General features: G+C 42.4%; 1 protein-coding gene across 3 annotated transcripts in view; it reads right to left on the bottom strand.

Moving 5' to 3' along the window:
* The window catches only part of fhl3a (four and a half LIM domains 3a), a 132,190-nt gene that overhangs the window by 69,798 nt on the left and 46,051 nt on the right, over positions 1 to 16,341 (bottom strand). Inside the window, exon 1 of one of the 3 annotated variants that reach the window (XM_072247221.1) lies at positions 16,204 to 16,224. The exons of the other annotated variants lie outside the window; for them this stretch is intronic. The gene's annotated coding sequence lies outside the window, so the exon portion shown is untranslated. Of the gene's footprint in view, positions 1 to 16,203; positions 16,225 to 16,341 lie in introns of those variants that run through there. 3 annotated transcript variants of the gene reach the window in all.

Below are 16,341 nucleotides of genomic sequence, written 5' to 3'. Positions count from 1 at the left end.
ACACCAACTCCTCACTCTGTAAGTGTGCACAGACACCAACTCTTCACTCTCTGTGAGTGTGCACAGGCACCGACTCTTCACTCTGTGTGAGTGTGCACAGACACCAACTCTTCACTCTATGTGACTGTGCACAGACACCAACTCCTCACTCTGTAAGTGTGTACAGACACCAACTCTTCACTCTGTGTGAGTGTGCACAGACACCAACTCCTCACTCTGTAAGTGTGCACAGACACCAACTCTTCACTCTGTGTGAGTGTGCACAAACACCAACTCTTCACTCTCTGTGAGTGTGCACAGACACCAACTCTTCATTCTGTGTGAGTGTGCACAGACACCAACTCCTCACTCTGTAAGTGTGCACAGACACCAACTCTTCACTCTGTGTGAGTATGCACCGACACCAACTCTTCACTCTGTGTGAGTATGCTCAGACACCAACTCTTCACTCCCTGTGAGTGTGCACAGGCACCAACTCTCCACTCTGTAGGTATGCACAGACACCAACTCCTCACTCTGTAGGTATGCACAGACACCAACTCTTCACTCTCCGTGAGTGTGCACAGACACCGACTCTTCACTCTGTGTGAGTGTGCACAGACACCAACTCTTCACTCTATGTGAGTGTGCACAGGTACCAACTCTTCACTCTGTGTGAGTGTGCACAGGCACCAACTCTTCACTCTCTGTGAGTGTGCACAGACACCGACTCTTCACTCTGTGTGAGTGTGCACAGACACCAACTCTTCACTCTATGTGAGTGTGCACAGGTACCAACTCTTCACTCTGTGTGAGTGTGCACAGGCACCAACTCTTCACTCTCTGTGAGTGTGCTCAGGGACCAACTCTTCACTCTGTGTGAGTGTGCACAGACACCAACTCTTCACTCTCTGTGAGTGTGCACTGACACCCAGATCTGTGCTAGTGTGTACTATCTACCTAATCCGGGCTCATTGTGCCAGAGTGTTTATGAAGTGGTTGAGGTATTGCACCTAGATGTATGAAAGATATGTAAATAAATTAGGGTAAAATAGAAGAAAGGGCACACTGAGATGAATGGATGAAACAAGGTACATGGAGGATCGCATGGGTTCTGATGAACTGGATTTCTGTGATAGCAGTACTTTAAAGAAGTTACCAATTAACCTGGCACTCAACATGTATGTGGGTTGTGGGTAAAACCAGGACACCCAAGCCGAAACCAATGTGGCTGGAGTGAGAACGTGCAGCCCTACACAGAGCGGAGAGAGAGGAGACAGAGATTGGGGGAGAGCGATGAAGGGAGAGAGATGGGGCGAGAGAGGAGGGGTAGAGAGGGGGAGAGGGGAAGAGAAAGGGGAGGGGGAGAGAGGGGAAGGGGAGAGAGGGAGGAAAGAGAGGGGAGAGGGGGGAGTGGGGGAGAGAGGCATGAGAGGATAGAGAGTTGGGTAGAGGGATGGGGAGAGAGGGGGAGAGAGAGGGGGAGAGAGGGGGAGAGAGAGTGGGAGAGATAGGGGAGAGAGAGGGTTAGAGAAAGGGGAGAGGGGGGAAGGGGGAGAGAGGGAGGAAAGAGAGGGGAGAGGGGGGAAAGAGGGGGAGAGAGGTATAAGAGGAGAGAAAGATGGGTAGAGGGATGGGGAGAGAGGGGGAGAGAGGGGGGAAGAGAGAGGAGAGAGAGAGGGTGGAGACGAAGCAGGGAGAGAGAGGGGGGAGCGAGATGGGGAGAAAAGGGGAGAGAGGGGAAGTGGAAGATGGGGGCTGAGAGGGGCGATGAGAAGGGGAGAGAGAGGGGAAGGGAAGAGGAGGAGAGAGAGAGAGAGAGGAGAAGAAGAAGAAGAAGTAGAAGATACATGGGAAGTCAAATGCTAAAGCTATGCAGAACAAGATAGACAGGGAAACTATCCAAAATAATTCTTTAAGAAAGCCTATGACAATACTAGTCAAGTATATTTTTGCAACTTGCTTGTTTCCTATTAACCCAAAGGCAACCTCAGAGACACTTGACACAGATGGAGATAAGATACAGACTCTTGGGAAAAATGATGTTGACCTTCAAGAAAAAGCCAACGGCTTCCTATTGCTACTTCAGGCTATTGGATGAACAGCAAGTGGAAGAAAATCCAATCAGTTCCAGACAATTAACTTTACCCCCTTCCCTGTGCCCGCACCCTACCCTCATCCTCTTCTGACCTCATCTCCCTTTCAGAACAGGAAGTACTTTGAAATCAAGTTGAAACATTGATTATATCAGGGAATCTCTTTGTGTTCATATCATCTCTGTCATAATTGATGAAATTCCTCTTTTGAATAAAACTCAGAAAATTCTGATTTTTACCAGCAATGCAACATAAGCCACCAGGTTTGAGAATAGTTATTAACCTAACTATCAGGCTTCAATATTTCAGAAAATAAAGGACATCTTGGGAATCAAAGTTGGCGGTGAAAACATCAATAATTTCAGATATGCGGATGATACTGTGTTAATTGCAAGTATGGAGGAAGAGCTACAAAGCTTAATTGATATAGTTGTTGAAGAAAGTGCAAAAATGGGTCTATGTATCAATCGTAAAAAGACAGAATGTATGGTGATATCCAAAATGAAGGAGAATCTTATCTGCAGGCTGAAAATAAATGGGGAAGACATAAAACAAGTATAGAACTTTTGCTACTTAGGAAGCTGGGTGACATCAGATGGCAGGTGCGACATGGACATCAAAAGAAGAATAGGGATGGCAAAAGACACCTTTACGAGAATGAAGAGTATATTGACCAATACTAAACTAGGCATGACAACCCGCCTCAGAGTACTGAAATGTTACATTTATCCAGTTATGTTATATGGCTCAGAATGTTGGACAATATCTAGTAACATAAGGAAACGAGTTGAAGCAGCAGAGATGTGATTTTCGAGGAGGATACAAAGAATATCATGGACGAAACGAATATCCAACAAGGATGTCAAGAACAGAGCAAACACAAAAAAAGAAATAATGTATGAGATCATGAAAAGGCAACGTAACTTCATTGGACATGTGATAGGAAAGAGGAGTTAGAATGCATGGTAATTATGGGAAAGATTCTTTCTTTCTTTTTAAATCTTTTTATTAATTTTTCAAAATTATAAACTCAGTAACAAAGTTGGTACAAAGAGATTGGAAAAATGTTCATCAGCATATATAAAATGAATTTTAAGTAACATAGATATAAAAGACTTCCAAACTCATAATGAGATTAATCATTAAAAAAAAGAGAAAAAAAATATAAACAAAAAAAACCCCAAAAGAGAAAAAAAACAAAAAAAAGCAGAACAGGGCTAGACCAACAGCTTGTATCAGACACGTTAAATAATATTGTTAACTCCGCTCCTCTCATCATATAATTTAAGTTTAGAAAAAAGATTCAGAAAGGTCAGATTACATCATATGAAAATGTTGCATAAAAGGTTTCCAAATTTCTTCAAATTTAACCAAAGGGTCAAAAATATCACTTCTAATTTTTTTCTAAATTTAAACTTAACATGGTTTGAGAAAACCATTGGAATGTAGTTGGAGGATTAGTTTCCTTCCAGTTCAACAAAATAGATTTTCTCGCCAATAAAGTAACAAAAGCTATCATTCGACAGGCGGAAGAAGACAAAGATCTATGTTCTACCACTGGCAATCTAAAGATTGCCATAATCGGATGGGGGTTTTAAATCGAAGCATAGAACTGTTGAAATAATATCAAAAATGTCTTTCCAATATTTTTCCAAAAGAGGACAGGACCAAAACATATGAGTTAAAGAAGCCACTTCAGAGTGACATCTATCACAAGTAGGGTTTATATGGGAATAAAAACGAGCTAGTTTATCTTTGGACATATGAGCTCTGTGTACTACTTTAAATTGTATTAATGTATGTTTAGCACATATAGAAGAAGTACCAACTAATTGAAAATTTTTCCCCATTTCTCTATAGGTAGGGAAAGTTGAAGTTCCCTTTCCAATTCATTTTTGATTTTATCAGATATATCTGGCTGTAATTTCATAATCATATCATAAATTATTGCTATTAATCCCTTCTGCAAAGGATTAAAACCTAAAATTTTATCAAAAATACCAGAAGGATTTGAAGTCGGAAAGGTAGGCAATGTAGTATTTAAAAAAATTTTTATTTGTAGGTATCTAAAAAAATGGGATCTAGGCAAATCAAATTTCTCAGATAACTGCTCAAAAGGCATAAAGCAGTCATCCAGAAATAGATTATGAAAACATATTATACCTTTCGTTTTCCATATCAAAAAGGCTTGGTCCATTACTGAGGGTTGGAAAGAAAGATTGAAGGGAAGAAAGCAAGAGGAAGTCAAAGACAAATGATAATGGAACTGGAAATGATTATCAATGAATTGATCCACTTGACCCGAAACAGGAGTATGTGGGCCATGGCAGTCAAAGCTCAATCTGGGCACGGCACCTGATGATGATGATGATTAGGCTCCTGAACCATCGTGGATAACTTCACTTATTTCAACTCTGAATAGATTCCACAAACTATGAACTCACTTTCAAGGACTCTGCTACTGATGTTCTCAATTTTTTTTCCTATTTACACTGTTTTTCTCCTTTTGCACATTGGTTGTTTGTCAGTCTCCGTTTGTGTGTTTGGTTTTTCATTTATTCTATTTCTTTGTTCTACTGTGAATGCCTGCAAGAATTAAAAGATTTTTTCAGGATTGGTGGTGAGAAGCGGCAGAACCTGATGTTCAGATCGAGAGGGTTAAACGCTGGGATGGATTGAAAAGGTCAAAGTGCTAAGGCGCAAGGTGAGGTACGGGCCAACTAAGATCGCTGCTCCGTGACGTTTACTTGGCTCTGCGCTAAACTACGGGTCTCAGACTCTCTTTGTGGGCTCTCAGTTCCGAAACGCTATTTGCTTGCACATTGGATGTTCAGTGTTTTATGGGTTACTTTACTCTTTTATTTTCTCGGCACATTGGGTGTAAAGCAGTCTTTTTTTATATAGATATGGGTTTGTTTTTGGGTTTCTTTGTTTCATGGCTGCCTGTTAGGAGACAAATCTCAAGGTTGTATAATGTATACATAATTTGATAATAAATGTATGTTGAACTTCGAACTTTGACAAGTAATCTCAAGGTAGTACATGGTGACATATATGTACTTTGATAATAAATTTACTTTAAACTTTTGAACTTTGATCATGTTGCTTATCTGAGAAGCACAATTGTGAAGAAAACGTAATTCTGTTGACAAGTGGCTAGCCAAAATTAAGACTTGTATGCTTCTGCATGTGTGAATGCTTGACAAGTAATCTCCTAACTCCTTATGGTCTCGGGAAAACTTTGACGGTTTTACGTACTTGCAGAATGAGGCACAGCAAAAGGTAAATGAACTGGGTGATTAGTGATGCGTGCCCTGAAATATGAACATCCAGTGGGGGGGACGAATGGACAAGGGAGTCGCATAGGGAGCGAGCTCTGCGGAAAGCAGAGAGAAGTGGGGAGGGAAAGATGTGCTTAGTGGTGGGATCCTGTTGGAGGTGGCGGAAGTTATGGAGAATTATATGTTGGACCCAGAGGCTGGTGGGTGGTAGGTGAGGACAAGGGGAACCTTATTCCTGGTGGAGTGGAGGGAGGATGGGGTGAGTTTTTTCACTCTCTTTTTTCTCCCTCTGTCCCTCTCACTATAACTCCTTGCCCAACTCTGATGCTCCCCTCCCCCTTTCTTTCTCCCTAGGCTTCCCATCCCATGATCCTCTCCCTTCTGCAGCCTCGTATCCCTTTTGCCAAACAACTATCCAGCTCTTAGCTCCATCCCTCCCCCTCCTGTCTTCTCCTATCATTTCGGATCTCCCCCTCCCCCTCCTACCTTCAAATCTCTAACTACAGTATCTCTTCTTTCAGTTAGTCCTGACGAAGGGTCTCGTCCTGAAACGTCAACTGCACCTCTTCCTACAGATGCTGCCTGGCCTGCTGCGTTCACCAGCATTTTTTGTGTGTGTTGCTTGAATTTCCAGCATCTGCAGATTTCCTTGTGTTTGCCTATTCACATTGATACTTTCTATCAAAGCCACCCATCTGGGATGGAAAATTTGATTCTGTACCTTTGTAACTACACAGGGGAAGTCAACAATAATTGGCCCTCTTGAAACTTACATGATGACACCTGGGAAGGCATTAAGTGGCCATCTCCTGTACTAATGCATCAACATACATACATTCCACTCAGACACAATTCAGGATATGTCAGCTTTGTCAATTAATATCCTGGTTGTTTGCATATTCAGGTAGCCTCTTCTCAACGTTGTAACAAAGGTAATATATTCTGTGCTCAAACCCCCTTATCCAGCCACTGATATTTGAATATTCAAAGCGAGACTGCTAGTTGGGTTTTGTTCCCATTGTAAATACGTAATTCTGCATAAGTTAACTATTTACATTCAAAATGTTAACGTTAAACAGATAGTTGTTTCCATTGAAACTGCAGTTAATTGTTCACTATTACATTTTTGTTTAAAAGACATTAAAATTGATGTGGCATTGAGTGTCAGAACAGGAATGATAGTCTCTCTAGAACTTGCTTTATTTATTTATTTATTGAGACACAGCGCAGAATTGACCCTTTCAGTCCTTCCAGCCACGCCACCCAGTAACCCCTATTTAACCCTAGCCTAATCACGGGACAATTTACAATGACCAATTCACCTACCAACCGGTAGGTCTTGTGAACGTGGGAGGACACTGGAGCACCAGGAGGAAACCTGTGTGGTCACGGGGAGAACGTGAAAACTCCCTACAGGCAATGCCAGGAGTGAACCTGGATCGCTGGTACTGTAAAGCGTTGTGCTAACCACTAAGTTCCATTTATTGTGTTGAATAAAGACTTTTTATATCTATCTGCTTCAGTGTCCAGTGACTTAGTTACAGTCACAACAGAGGTCGTGGGCTAGGAAGTGCTGTTAAGGTAGTATTGCCGAGTTCCTGCAGTGTACTTTGTCACTAACGCATAGTGTAGCCACTATTCATTAGTGCTGGAGGGAGTGAATACATAGGATGGTGTTTTGGCTTCCAATTAAGCTGGGTGTTTCGTATGGAAACACCAATGCACCTGAATGGAAAATCCTACAAAAAGTAATGGATATAGCCCTGTCCATCACAAGGAAAGTCATTCCCACCATTGACCACATCTGCACAGGTGTCGCAGGAAAGCAGCATTCATCATTGGGGACTCCCACCTTTCAGGTCATGCTCTCTTCTCCCTGCTGCCATCAGGAAGAAGGTACAGGAGCCTCAGGACTCACAGCAGCAGGTTCAGGAACTGTTATTACCCCTCAACCATCAGGCTCTTGAACCAAAGTGGATAACTTCACTTGGAGGAACAACACCTTAGATTCCGCCTGGGTAGCCTCCAACCTGATGGCATGAACATTGACTTCTCTAACTTCTGTTAATGCCCCTCCTCCCCTTCTTACACCATCTCTTATTTATTTATTATTTTTTATTTTTGCCCCTTTCTTTCTCTCTCTTTTTTTCTCCCTCTGTCCCTCTCACTGTATCTTCCTCTGGCGCTCCCCTCCCTTTTCTTTCTCCCTAGGTTTCCCATCCCATGATCCTCTTTCTTCTCCAGCCTTGTATCCCTTTTGCCAGTCAACTTCCCAGCTCTTAGCTCCATCCCTCCCCTCCTGTCTTCTCCTATCATTTCAGATCTCCCTCTCCCCCTCCCACTTTCAAATCTCTTACTATCTCTTCTTTCAGTTAGTCCTGACGAAGGGTCTCGGCCAGAAGCGTCGACTGTACCTCTTCCAATAGATGCGGCCTGGCCTGCTGCGTTCCACCAGCATTTTGTGTGTGTTGCTTTAACTTCACTGAACTTCACTTGCCCCATCACTGAACTGTTCCCACAGCCTGTGGTCTCATCTTCAATGACTCTTCGTTTCATGCTCCCAATATTTTTTGCTTATTTATTTATTTACTTAATTGTTTTTCTTTCTTTTTTTCTCTATGTAATTGCACAGCTCGTTGCCTTTTGCACACCGGTTATCTGCCCTTTTGGTGTTGTCTTTCATTGACTCTATTATGGTTATTGGATTTATTGATTATGCCCACAGGAAAATGAATCTCAAGGTTGTATATGATGACATATATGTACTTTGATAATAAAATTACTTTGAACTTTGAATAACATTTAGCCTATTGAATGTTGATGGGATTGCACTCACCCTAGCAAGCTGTAGGAAGTACAACCTGCCTCAGGAGCTGCTGATTCGATTCTATTCAGGGATAATCTAGTCTGTTCTCTGCTCGTCCATCACTGTCTGGTTTGAATCAGCTACCAAACAAGACAAGAATAGACTCCAAAGAACCGTTAGGGCTGCGGAAAACATTACTGGTGTGAAGCCGCCCTCGATGCAGGACTTATATGCATCTAGAGTCAGGAAGCGAGCAAGCAGCATCATTGTAGACCCATCACACCCTGGCCATCACCTGTTCCAACTCCTTCCTTCTGGTAGGCGCTTTAGATCACTGTATGCCAGGACAAATAGGTACAAGAACAGTTTCTTTCCGTATGCCATCAGTCTTATGAACACTTGAACTTTAGTCTATTATAAACCAAGTCCACCTGTACATACACAGGTATACCTCATTGTATGTAGTTCACGATTAGTTGCACTATTGTTTTGTTTGCTTTTTGATTCTGTACAGCGAGAGCTCAGGGAAACCGGCATCAAATTCCCTGTATGTCTCCACATACTCAGCGATAATAAAGGATTCGGATTCTGAAGGTCGCTTATTTTCATTCTTTAGTACATGAGTGTAAGAGAGATTAAAATGACTGCTACTCCAGAAGCAATGCAGCATGAAAAGAACCCAATAAGCGTACAGGCACTATAAACGTAAATGCAATTGTATGAAACACAAGGTCCAAACAACTGAAGAGCAGCATTGCATGGGGGATGACAGGTTGTGGAGAGGTATATATGGTGGTGTTGCCTGGATGGATCTTGTTGCCAGTCATCCATTGGGCAGTTTTAACGACCTGTTGAAGCGTCTCCTGTCCACAACAGTGCAGTTTCCATACCAGTTAACTTGCAGATGGTAGAAAGAAACCAGCAATATAAGTGAGGCTGTCCAGTTTCCTTCTACCAAAACAGAGCCAAACAAACAGCATTCTGATATAATATTTGCTTCATTGGGCAAGATTTAATTGAGGGAGCCCAACTCATCACTTTCCTATTTGCAATAAGCAGTCATTCAACAAAAATGCTTCTAATCCTCTTAATCACAGACCCTCCGGTCTGCTGACTTGATAGCACATTTTTGGTAAAATTACTAATTTTTTTTTAACAAATCTTTGAGAATCTAAAGCCAAAAAAATGTTAGTACAAAATTACAACACAGGCAAAGAATGCAGCACACATCGTCCAGGATGCAAGCCCTCTCGGCTTACAGAGCCAGTGGTCCCCCTGCAAGATCTTTCTGATGGAGGCTCCAGCTCCTTCAGAAGACAAATGGAAGTCCAGGCCTGTCTGATCCCAATCCACATAGAGTATTTTATTTTGGAGAAAACATGCTTCTAAGTGGGCTATCAGTAGATTTGAATACCATGAGAAGTCTAATCAGCGTTGTAGTTATCTCCAGCTGTCTCGGAGTCGACCTTTTCACCTCCAGTTGCTCCAGCCAGCAGAACCATTAGTATTGATGAATAATCCCTTGGCTATGGAGGGTTCTCATTCCGATTTCCAAGAAGGAATTTGTGAGTTCAGACGAAAGCCACCAAGGATACAAAGTTAGAGAGGGACTGGGCTGCCAGCCAGAGGTGGAACAATGGTGAAAAGACAGTATTGTGCAGAATTCAAAAGAAAACCCAAAAGTGTATTGACTTTTTAAACTTGCATAACGTACGCATGACCAATGGCAGCCCTCAGGAAGCCTCAGCTGTGAAGGATCAGATGCATCTTATCAACGACTGACAAGACAACTGTTTTTACTGAACAGTTGAACAGTTCCAGCTCTTTATCTGAAACAGCACTCGGTTCGCTTATAATCTAAGTTTTCCTTTACAGTGAAAGAGCTTCAGATGTCCCCATGAAACGGCCGAACAACTGCTATCTCCTAATAACAGGCACTAATGGCTGTGCAGTTCACTGAGTGTGGATACAAACTTCCGATGTTCATTTAAGTCACTTTTGCACTAAAAAGATAGAACCATCCCATGGTAGCAGGGTGGTTGGCGCAACACTTTATAGCACCTGTTAGGGTGCTTTTGGGATAACTTCCACAACTACAGCCACCTATCTTCAGATCTGAATATGGACTGTAGATTAAATTTAGAATGCAGCTCTGGACAATGGGTTCTTAGAGCTGTGAAAACATCAGTTAACTGAAATTGCCTGGAGTGTAGGTGCAAAGAAGGAGTTGAGAAAGTTATGTAATTCAAAGGAAGCATAGTAGATACATTGCAAATATATCTTTTGATCTTTAGTATGTAAAATGTCATTAATGTTGGGTTGAGCAGGATATGATACCTTCTGTGTCTCATTTTATCAAATAAAGGGCTACTTCTTATGTACCAGCTATGTCTTGCCCATGACTTTGGTCATGTTACAGCAGTGCCAGCTGTAAGATCGAGGTTTGACTTCTGCCGCTTTCTGTAAGGACTTCGTATGTCTTCCTTGTGACCCTGTGGGTTTCCTTAGTCCAGTCCAGTTTCATCCCACATTCCAAAGATGTATAGTTAGGGTAGTGAGTTGCAGGTGCTGAAAGTGTGGCAACACCAGTAGGCTGTTTAGCACATTCCTCGCAGATTTAATTATTTGCAAACAATGCACTTCACTGTTTGTTTTGATGTTTTCATGTGATTTGAATTACTGCATAATCTGAATTAAGCAACTCTGAAAAAAGACTAGTGTGGTCTATTGAAATATATAAATATCAAAACACTCAATTTGAAACAGTTTATAAAGCTTAGTTTATAATGATATCCTTTAAGCTATGCATGTGGTGGCAGAAGAGAGTGCTGATGGTACCAGGATGCTAGGATGCTAGGATGAGAGGGGTTGGAGAACATCCAATTATTGCCCTCACCCTATTTTCACTTTACAGATTCAATGACACCTTGACAGCTTGGTAACTAAAAAATGAGGGTCAAAAATTATGGTTCCAGTTGTGTTCAACCAAACAGGATGTCTACCAAAAGCCACTCTTTTTAGTATTAAATCAACATAGTTACTAGGTTTTGTTACCAAATTAGAAAGGGGGAAATGAAAATCACAGTTAAATTAATATAATGTACTTCAATGTTGTTATACTATCTCTCACCTGTTTTCAGTCCAGATATAGGTTCTCAACTGTCCAATCCCCCCTACAGATGATGCCTCATCCACGGAGTTCCTGTTTAATTTCTGGATTCGTTTTTGCTCCAGATTCCAATACCAGCTGTCTCTTCTACCTCTGCTTCTAGTGTGTACTTGTTTGTTCTTAGCTAGTCACTTAGTATTGAAGATAACTTCCCTTCACTCTAAATTGGTGGGTTCTGGGGTGGCTAATGAGGCTAACACATTTGCTGTTGACTCTTCCACAGATGGGGCAAGAGCTGGTTGACAAGACATGTGGTTTGGGGGGGGGGGGGATTGCTCCGTCCATCACTTAGACAGAAATTTTATTCCTGACGCTTCTGTGTGCTCTTCAGGTACACTCTTGAGGTTCCCAATACCATCCTGAATGTTTCTTCTCCACCTTGAGTAATCATTGACTGGAGATTCACAGAAGTCAGCAAGGATGCTTCTCTTGAGCACTGGGCGTTGTGCATATCACTGAAACTTTTTCTCTGTCCCGCTGTTTATGACAAGAGCTTGAAATTGAGTGCCTGTTACGGGAGTCTGATGTCAGTGAAGTGACTTGCCCCACAGGTTTAAGTCAACATCTAGTGCAGGCTTAGCAAAGCTAAACACATCTCCAGATCCATGAGCAACGTATGAGGAGCAACCAAGTATAGCATCCACACCAAGGAGAAGCTGTACCAGTGCTGTGTTCTGCCCACACTCTCGTACGGATCAGAATGCTGGCGCATGACAGGGAGGGACCTTACCAAGCTGTTGTCATTCCACACCATGAGCCTTTGGAAGATCCTCCAGATTTTCTGGCCAAGAAAGATCTCCAACCATGCCCTACTCCTTCAGTGTCACAGAGAGGACGTGGCCACAATCTTCATGAGAAAATGTCAGAGATGGATTGGACTGCGATGAAAGGAGAGGCCAACTCCATCTTCAAGGCAGCACTTTATTTGACCCCTGAAGGGCAGAGGAAACACGGGAGGTAACTTGTCACCGTACCATAGAAGCAGAAATAAGGACTCCAAACCACACCTGGGGCACAATAGAGAAGATGGCCAAGGACAGACAGAGATGGGGGGTTTAAAAATGCAAACATGAGGAAATCTGCAGATGCTGAAATTTCAAGCAACACACATCAAAGTTGCTGGTGAACGCAGCAGGCCAGGCAGCATCTCTAGGAAGAGGTACAGTGGACGTTTTGGGCTGAGACCCTTCGTCAGGACTAACTGAAAGAAGAGCTAGTAAGAGATTTTAAAGTGGGAGAGGGAGGGGGAGATCCGAAATGATAGGAGAAGACAGAGAAGACAGGATGGGGAGGGATGGAGCCAGGAGCTGGAGGACTGTCCAGCTCTTGGCTCCATCCCTCCCCCTCCTGTCTTCTCCTATCATTTCGGATCTCCCCCTCCCCCTCCCACTTTCAAATCTCTTACTATCTCTTCTTAGAGATGGAGGGTGTTCATTGCTGCCCCAAATGCCAGCAGTGTAACAGGCAGTAAGTAAGTAAATAATAAGTTCAAGTAAGATTAATGTAATGGTGGCAATGTTAACTCTGAGCCTATTACCATTAAGGGAAGCACACCAGACTGCAATGCTGCAACTTGGAGCAACAAACAATCTGCTGGTGGAGCTCAGCTGGGTCAGGCAGGATCTGTTTGGGGGGGAGGGGGGAGGAATTGTTATGTTTTGTGTCTCAACCCTGTTCAGCCCAGAGTTCCGCCAGCAGATTCTTGTTCTATCACCACTAGTTATGGACAAAACACCAGCTTTTGCTTGTAATGTTGTTTTAGTTCAAATGGTCCAGACAAAAGTCTGATTTATAAAGGAAAATTTTATAAATTTGGTAGTTCCCATAGTTCAAATGAATACCAAATACTTGAACCCAGCTAGTACTATTACTAGAATTCACCATGTGTTTACTTCTGTCTATTCAAATTGATAAAATAAAGTAGTCATCGGTAATTATAAAAACTGGAAAGGAAATGAGTGCAAGCTCTGGGACTGTACTCACAGGAATTCAGAAGAGTGAGAGGGGATCTCTTTGAAACCTATTGAATGTTGAAAGGCCTCCAGTGACTGAATGTGGAGAGGATGTTTCATATGGTGGGGGAGTCTAAGACCAGAGGGTCCAGCCACAGAATAGAGGGACCTCCATTCAGAATGGAGGTGAGGAGGAAATGCCTTCAGCCAGACAGTGACAAATCTATGGAATTTGTTGCCACATGTAGCAGTGGATGCCAAGTGACTGGGTATATTTAAGGCAGAGGTTGATAGATTCTTGATTAGTCAGGGCATGAAGTGTTACAGGGAAAAGGCAGGAGATTGGGGCTGAGAGGGAAATGGATCAGACATGATGAAATGGTGGAGCAGACTCGATGGGCCAAAAAGCCTAATTCTGCTCCTATATCTTATGGTCTTATGGAAAATCATGAATAACAAGTTAGCAGTGCAATAGCCCTGTCAAACTGCTCCATGTGCGGATACTTTGGAAACTGTACTCCTTACAATCTCAGTGGGAATTAAACAGGCAAGACACAGCAAACATCATAATGTTTCAAAGTTATTTCAAGATCATTCAGGCAAAGTGAGAAAGGGAGAAAAATAGAGCGGATTTTTTTCTATTTGATGTTGTTTTGATATTTATCACAGTATAGTTTCTTTATACTATAAAGTTTAGAGAGTCCAGAGGTCACGCTAAAAGGAGAAAGCAAAAACTTTCAGAAAGCAAGAAGACACAGGACAATAAAGACTTCAGAAGAAGCTTTCCTTAAGGCAGATGAGGGCCAACCGAAGATCTAGTAGTTGGAGCAGGACTTTCTTGGTTACTCCAGCTCTATCTACTTCTCTGTGTTAGAAACATCAGCTGTCACCAAGCAGCTTTACAAAACTGCTCAGAAAGCGGCTATCTTTCAGTCAGTTGCCACCTAGCCTGATGTGAATGTGGAAGTACAACATCCCATTTTTGTTTGTAGAGGTTAAACCCTTTGAGTTATAATTAGGAACTTTTGTGTCCAAAGGTGCCTTTTGCTCATGGCTAAATTTTAAGCTCCCCCTCCCCCCCCCCCCTTCCTCCTGCAGAATAGTGAAAATAAGGGAAACTTATCTATTTCTGCTTCATGGCTTCCTGCTTGTGGAATTTCAGGGCATCCGTCAACCACACAAGGAAAAAATAACATTACACAAGGCCTTTTCCTGCTAAAGGAATATATTTCTCAGCATATGGTTCTTATTTTCATGAGATTTGAATCTCTATTTCCAGATATTTTTCACTGCTATCAACCTGTCAGTCACATTCCCTGCTGGTTTGAGACAGGGCTGAGATTATACTTCTTGTCATATTGAAAATGCAGGGTAGAAAACCCCTGCCGTATAAAATCAGTGTAGGAATGAACAGATTCATTGTTTCAGCATTTCCTGCTGTTTCCCTTAGCTTGTTCTAGAAATACCACAAGCGTACATGTTAAGTGCTTATGACATTAATAGCACCTTCCCACCAAACAGACTTCACACACTCTGCAGCCCCCATTACACCACTAAATGAGACTTGCAGTCACATCTGCAGACTTCAGAGCTCAGCTGACTCTGAGATCTATGTCCACCGTAGCTCTTGTAAGCCAACGAACAGATCCCTCAGAGTCCCGCTGGTCATCAGACTCTTGAAAGTGGGGAGGCTTTATCACCTCAGTACTTCCGAGTGCTCGGTGCACAATGATCGGCGCGTGCTATCTACCATTTGGACCACTGGCCTAAGTGTGCGGCGCCTCCTCGGAAACGCCAGCTGTTTACTCCTCTCCTGAAACCCTTATCCCCTATGTCGGGAGTGTGCACGGGCATACCACTTTGCAAGAATCCGTGAACAATACTGTGACAGCCACTCCGGTGACAGCCTCTCCACCATCATCTTAACACCACATTCCTACACTCAACCATTGACATCTCCCCCCTCCTCATCAACTCACAGAAACAACGGCGGGGTGAGCAGCTCTTGCCTCTGACTGGATTGTCTGCAACAAAGCATAATATGACATATTGCTGCAATCTCATTCAAAGACACCAGGGATCCAAAACTCCAGGGTACATGCAGAGAGATCCAGGTGTATTTATGAGTCCTGATGAAGGGTCTCGGCCCGAAATGTTGACTCTTTATTCCTCTCCGTAGATACTGCCTGCCCTGCTTGAGATCCCATCACTCAGACCATGCCTTGATCTCATTGCTAACATCAGGGATGAGGTACAGAAGCCTGAAGGCACACACTCAGCGATTCAAGACCAGCTTCTTCCCCTCTACCATCTGATTTCTAAATGGACACTGAACACATGAACACTACCTCACAATTTTTAAATTTCTCTCTTTGCACTGCTTATTTAATTGAACTTTTAATATATATATATATTTACTGTAATTCACATTTGTTTTTTCTATAATTATGTACTGCATTGTACTGCTACCACAAAGACAACAAATCCTCCAGCATTTTGTGTAGGTTACTCTGGATATCCCATTTCCACAGAATCTCTTGCACTCATAATGAGAAGGGGTTTTACAACCAACCACATCCCATTCATTCTCACAATCTGGTTTCTAATTCAAAGAATCAGAGGACATCACAGCAGAGAAGAAAGCTATTCTCACTGCGTTCTTCTCCGGGCACTTTTAAAGAGATATCCAATTTGTCACACATTTACCGCGCCCATTTCCTGCAGCCCTGCAACATTTTCCTTTCATACCAAACTTTGCATTTAATCTTTTTAGATTTCCATTTGAATATTATTTTCTATTCTGTTGTATATTGTGTTACAAGGATAGATGTGTTTCAGTTAGCTCCCGTTTAACGTTCAAAGTTGCTCTTCAAGTTGACTGTTCCACCTCTAAACATCATTGCCTGGTTTTAAAACTTACAAAATTTTTGTTTAGTCTGTTGTCTGCTTCAGTTCCAAATAACCTGATGCAAAAAAAAGAGCTCAAGTCAGTATGAGTCATATATGCTGCAGACCTTACCTCACTGATTACAACAAAAGTTATTGACATTTACCTAAC

This window comes from Mobula birostris, chromosome 30 (assembly GCF_030028105.1).
Source record: "Mobula birostris isolate sMobBir1 chromosome 30, sMobBir1.hap1, whole genome shotgun sequence".
Lineage (NCBI taxonomy): Eukaryota > Metazoa > Chordata > Chondrichthyes > Myliobatiformes > Myliobatidae > Mobula > Mobula birostris.
This window is presented reverse-complemented; position numbering and strand designations above follow the sequence as displayed.